General features: G+C 48.8%; 1 non-coding gene across 1 annotated transcript; it reads right to left on the reverse strand.

Moving 5' to 3' along the window:
• Positions 1-522: 522 nt before the first annotated feature.
• Positions 523-714, reverse strand: LOC144889924 (U2 spliceosomal RNA). Its single transcript, XR_013622143.1, has one exon. It is a non-coding gene; the product is annotated as a U2 spliceosomal RNA (small nuclear RNA).
• Between the last annotated feature and the right edge of the window lie 5,964 nt (positions 715-6,678).

Below are 6,678 nucleotides of genomic sequence, written 5' to 3' on the forward strand. Positions count from 1 at the left end.
GTGTAATGTTGTAATGTGTGTAATTTACGGGTCTCCCTTCCCCCGCCCGGCAACGCCGGTATTGGAGAGCGTCACAGGATCGGTGAGTCTCCAAAATCCGCTCCGTGCTGTTGCGGAGATGCAGGACGATGTCGCGATTGTTGTGCTGCTCTCCAACCATGAGAACTGCAACGTCATTGTTGACTGGCCCTCCCCTCCCTTCGCCCTCCCCCCTACCCCTCCCCTTCTCCCCTCACCCTCCCTTTTCCCCCTACCCCCCTCTCCTCCCCCTTCTTCTCCCGTCCCCCCTCCCTTTACCCCTTGCCCTCCCTCCCCCGCCCGGCAATCCCGGGTACTTCTGCTGGTATTTACATATATATATGTGCGTGGTAATTAAGCGTGACATATCAAACCCAAAAACAAACCACTCCACATCACCCAGTTCAATCGATGGTTTCGATGTTTCGACATTTTTCTCGTAACAAAATCTTTAACAAACACTACCTTTGACGATTCTTTTCTTTGTTTAACAAGTTCCCCCAAAGGGGGTGCACCACTCCCGGAGGTACTGCAATACCGGGTCGATGCGTGGAGCGGACGGAGCAAGCCCCTGATCCAACTCCCAATAACAAAAATCCATTTAATAGACTAGTCTCGCATTGCGAGACATATCAGCTATTAAACCGATAAGAACAGATACTACACTTGATCTTAGCCAAAAGGCCGAGAAGCGATAACTAAAAAATAAAATAAATTTCCTTTTCCACGAGGATCACCTTTATTATTGAGCGGCGCCGATTCACGGAATATCGAATTTCACTCGAAAAGGTCGATCGTTCGACGCCTCCATTGCAGCTTCGAAGCTCCTTCCATACTCCGGTATTAAACAATCATGATGTGATATATTTATTTTGTTTATCTTGGGAGAAATATAGGATTTATTGTGTAAAGAACAACGGGAGGAGGGGGCGTGTTCGGCGAGATCACGTGATTTCCTCCGTGCGTCTGAGCACCGCGCCGTGCGTAAAAACCCGGCATTCCGGATTGAGATTCCAATGGATTTGGAAATGAGAAACGGAGCTGTTTATACATTGTGAATAATACATGAGACGAAGCCGAATTGGGATGGGGATTTGTTAGGATTATCACTTTGATCAAACCACGTGGTTTGACTTAACGCAGCGAAACGGGAGGTTTCATATAAGTATGCAGGTTTCATATAGTTTTATTTCACCTTGACCTATTTTTAAGGTCATGACCCAATTAGACATTTTACAGTTTTCACCCAAAACTGTACGGCGGTTTGAGCCTGGGAAGGCTGCTGTCCATATACAAACTTTTACCACCGTTTCATATACATGTGCTGTACTTATACAGTGCATATCAAAAAAAAGGTAATCCGAATTCAAGGGGTTAATATGCAAAGGTTATTTAGTTTGACAATTTACATGTGGTTTACTAATTAGGAGGAGAGCCTCAGCTTTTCAGTGATGCCTTTCATGCATCATTGCTGCCACACATGACCGAGTACATGTTCATTGAAAATGACAAGTTCAAATCGCATTTTTACAAGTTTGGCTAATCGGTGCAAGACAGTTTGAAATGGACGCATTACTTGTCGACTGCCAAGTTGATTATGTAAAATTGTTAAGCTCGTCTGGTAATCGTCGGTTGCGTCATCCTTTGTGTAAGATGGGTATTTAAGATGGGCCTACAGTGTATGGGTTTAGAGACAGTCTGAGTCATTGAAAGATGGTTCAACTTACGACTGAACAGCGGACCTTCGTGGTTACAACCTTTCACCAAACTGGAAGTTTGCAGCGAAGGTGATACTGATTGATACTGATTGATACTCAATATGTTCTCAATATGTTCTTTATTAACAAAATCACCGCTCCAGAAATGAAGTGGCTTAATGAGCCCATCAGGTATGTTTGAAATGCCCATGCTTAATGGTTCATGCCTCGTAATAAACACTTTGGCAAACTGGTATTCAATGAAACGGATGTTCTCTGCTTTCTGGTTGCCATCCTGGCAACATCTTCAAGTGGCACCCACAATAACGGAACTCCGTTGTTCTGCAAATGAGCCTCTGGTCGATGGGCCGCAGTTACATGAACATTACAGTTACTCAATAACGTAGAAATACAAAAGACAATTTTTGCATGTATTTATGATGTCAGGGACACTTGCTGTGTTTCAAGCTTGCGAGGTCTCAGCACAAAATGTCAGGTTCTGTTGGTGATCATGAGAATGCCTTTGAGTCGGGTGAAAGCAGCCAAAACGTAGCAAACTTGAAAATGTCATTGTCTATGACTGTGCGCTACATTGTGGCAAAAACATTGGTAGTGGTGATGCTATTGATGGGATGACGATGGTGAAATGCAAAAGTCTGGAAGAAAATCAAAACAATGACAAGGTTTGGCTAAGTTCTGTGATTTGTACGATACCGTGGATTGGGAGTAGAGACAATTAGGTTTACAAATACCACATAACTCGTGTATTCTAACTTCATGAAGCTATTTCAAGCAAAAAAAAAAAAAAATCGAGGAAAAAAAGGCCAAGCTTCAAATCAAATTTAGTCGAAGTATGTATAATCTATATTGTGGCGGACACGATGGCTCGCTGGCGCGGTGACATCATTCCGCGCACCAAGAGGGTGTCGGCCACGCCCTAGGGGTAGGCGTGGCCTCGGGATATACACGGGGCGTGCAGCCCCGAGAACCTCAGTGCTATAGTTGAGCTTTGGAATAAAGACTCTTTTTGGTGACCCACGTTGTTCCTTATCTTCTTGGCAAACAAGTCGTGCGCATAGCACCGCACTTCACTGGTGACCGCGATGCTGGTTCGGCCACCGCTGACCAACAGAACGTGCCAATGTCAAACAACGCGGTCGTGGTGAAGCTCCCTGAGTTTTGGGAAGCTCAGGCCGAGGTATGGTTCGTGCAGGCCGAGGCGCAGTTCCAACTTCGAGGCGTAACGGCGGATGAGACGCGTTATTACCACGTCATCGCCGCCCTCGGGCCCGGCACAGCCGCCCGAGTCATGTCCGTCCTGCGGAACCCACCGGCCAGCCACAGGTATGAGGCGCTCAAGCGTCTCATCGCCACGTTCGGCCTCACAGAGTGCGAACGGGCCGAACGCCTCCTGGACCTTCCCGAACTCGGCGACACACGACCATCGGTCCGGATGGATGACATGCTGTCGTTGCTGGGTGACAAAGCCCCGGATTTTTTTTATTCTGGGCGCTCTTTCTACGCCAGCTACCAGCACAGGTACGCCTCGCGTTGGCCGGTTCCAAAATAAAGGAACCCCACGCTCTGGCCGTCCAGGCCGACAAGTTTTTCGCGACTTGTGACACGCGGGCGAGAGTCGGTGCGGCCGTCGCGGATCCCGAGGCTGACGCTGCTGCACACCTCGTGGATCCCGAGGCTGATGCCGATGCACACCTCGTGGCCGCTGCCACGCCCCGCCCACCACCACCGCGAAAGCCGCGGCCTCCGCCTTCGCCGCAAACCTGGTGCCGTTTCCACGCCAGGTTTGGCCACAAGGCTAGGAATTGTTGCCCGCCGTCCTCGTTTGGCAAGTCGGGAAACGCCTGGGCCGACGCTCGGTAGCAGCTTTGAGTGTCGGCCTTTCCGGCAGCCTCCTTTTTGTCACGGACACCTTGTCCAGGCGTCGCTTCCTCTGTGACACAGGCGCACAGGTGAGCATTATCCCCGCCTCCACGTCCGACAAGCGAACCGTGGGCCGGGGCCCCGCGTTGCTTGCAGCCAACGGTACACCCATACGCACATTCGGGAAGCGCTGCCTCTCCCTGCGTTTCGGAGGGCAACGCTTTCAATGAACGTTCGTAACCACCAGCGTGCCCATGGCATTGCTCGGTGCGGACTTCCTATGTGCAAATGGGTTGTTGGTGGACGTGAAGCACAGGCGCCTCGTCCAGGCCGAAACGTTCAGCTCGCTTGCTTGCGCGCTGAGCAGTTCGTTGGGCAGCTCCCTGAGCGGCTCACTGAGCGGCTCGCCAAGCGGCTTGCTGAGCGGTTCGGTCCCGGCGAGGTTGGTCTGTACGCTTCCAGCAGCGGACGAGTTCACCCGCCTCCTCGCCAGCTTCCCAGCCCTCACGCGGCCCACCTTCTCGGCGGTGGCCGTCAAGCACGGGGTGGAACATCACATCCCCACCGTCGGGCCACCGGTCTATGCCCGAGCACGCCGCCTCGAGCCGACGAAGCTCGCAGTGCCGAAGGCGGAGTTCGCTACGCTGGAGCGGCTGGGCATCGTACGGCGCTCCGAGCGCTTGGGCGTCGCCACTGCACATCGTGCCGAAGCCCGGCGGAGGATGGTGGCCGTGCGGAGACTACCGCCGCCTCAACGATGCCACCACTCCCGACCGCTACCCGGTCCCTCACATTCAGGACTTTTCCGCCCGGTTGGGGAAAATGTCCTTCTTTTCTAAGGTGGACCTCATCCGCGGATACCACCAGGTCCCCGTCAGGCCAGAGGACATACCGAAGACGGCCGTCATTACACCTACTACACTTGATCTTAGCCAAAAGGCCGAGAAGCGATAACTAAAAAATAAAATCAATTTCCTTTTCCACGAGGATCACCTTTATTATTGAGCGGCGCCGATTCACGGAATATCGAATTTCACTCGAAAAGGTCGATCGTTCGACGCCTCCATTGCAGCTTCGAAGCTCCTTCCATACTCCGGTATTAAACAATCATGATGTGATATATTTATTTTGTTTATCTTGGAAGAAATATAGGATTTATTGTGTGAAGAACAACGGGAGGAGGGGGCGTGTTCGGCGAGATCACGTGATTTCCTCCGTGCGTCTGAGCACCGCGCCGTGCGTAAAAACCCGGCATTCCGGATTGAGATTCCAATGGATTTGGAAATGAGAAACGGAGCTGTTTATACATTGTGAATAATACATGAGACGAAGCCGAATTGGGATGGGGATTTGTTAGGATTATCACTTTGATCAAACCACGTGGTTTGACTTAACGCAGCGAAACGGGAGGTTTCATATAAGTATGCAGGTTTCATATAGTTTTATTTCACCTTGACCTATTTTTAAGGTCATGACCCAATTAGACATTTTACAGTTTTCACCCAAAACTGTACGGCGGTTTGAGCCTGGGAAGGCTGCTGTCCATATACAAACTTTTACCACCGTTTCATATACATGTGCTGTACTTATACAGTGCATATCAAAAAAAAGGTAATCCGAATTCAAGGGGTTAATATGCAAAGGTTATTTAGTTTGACAATTTACATGTGGTTTACTAATTAGGAGGAGAGCCTCAGCTTTTCATTGATGCCTTTCATGCATCATTGCTGCCACACATGACCGAGTACATGTTCATTGAAAATGACAAGTTCAAATCGCATTTTTACAAGTTTGGCTAATCGGTGCAAGACAGTTTGAAATGGACGCATTACTTGTCGACTGCCAAGTTGATTATGTAAAATTGTTAAGCTGGTCTGGTAATCGTCGGTTGCGTCATCCTTTGTGTAAGATGGGTATTTAAGATGGGCCTACAGTGTATGGGTTTAGAGACAGTCTGAGTCATTGAAAGATGGTTCAACTTACGACTGAACAGCGGACCTTCGTGGTTACAACCTTTCACCAAACTGGAAGTTTGCAGCGAAGGTGATACTGATTGATACTGATTGATACTCAATATGTTCTCAATATGTTCTTTATTAACAAAATCACCGCTCCAGAAATGAAGTGGCTTAATGAGCCCATCAGGTATGTTTGAAATGCCCATGCTTGATGGTTCATGCCTCGTAATAAACACTTTGGCAAACTGGTATTCAATGAAACGGATGTTCTCTGCTTTCTGGTTGCCATCCTGGCAACATCTTCAAGTGGCACCCACAATAACGGAACTCCGTTGTTCTGCAAATGAGCCTCTGGTCGATGGGCCGCAGTTACATGAACATTACAGTTACTCAATAACGTAGAAATACAAAAGACAATTTTTGCATGTATTTATGATGTCAGGGACACTTGCTGTGTTTCAAGCTTGCGAGGTCTCAGCACAAAATGTCAGGTTCTGTTGGTGATCATGAGAATGCCTTTGAGTCGGGTGAAAGCAGCCAAAACGTAGCAAACTTGAAAATGTCATTGTCTATGACTGTGCGCTACATTGTGGCAAAAACATTGGTAGTGGTGATGCTATTGATGGGATGACGATGGTGAAATGCAAAAGTCTGGAAGAAAATCAAAACAATGACAAGGTTTGGCTAAGTTCTGTGATTTGTACGATACCGTGGATTGGGAGTAGAGACAATTAGGTTTACAAATACCACATAACTCGTGTATTCTAACTTCATGAAGCTATTTCAAGCAAAAAAAAAAAAAACATCGAGGAAAAAAAGGCCAAGCTTCAAATCAAATTTTGTCGAAGTATGTATAATCTATATTGTGGCGGACACGATGGCTCGCTGGCGCGGTGACATCATTCCGCGCACCAAGAGGGTGTCGGCCACGCCCTAGGGGTAGGCGTGGCCTCGGGATATACACGGGGCGTGCAGCCCCGAGAACCTCAGTGCTATAGTTGAGCTTTGGAATAAAGACTCTTTTTGGTGACCCACGTTGTTCCTTATCTTCTTGGCAAACAAGTCATGCGCATAGCACCGCACTTCACTGGTGACCGCGATGCTGGTTCGGCCACCGCTGACCA

Source organism: Myxine glutinosa, chromosome 1 (assembly GCF_964187855.1).
Source record: "Myxine glutinosa chromosome 1, kmMyxGlut1.1, whole genome shotgun sequence".
Classification (NCBI taxonomy): Eukaryota; Metazoa; Chordata; class Myxini; order Myxiniformes; family Myxinidae; genus Myxine; species Myxine glutinosa.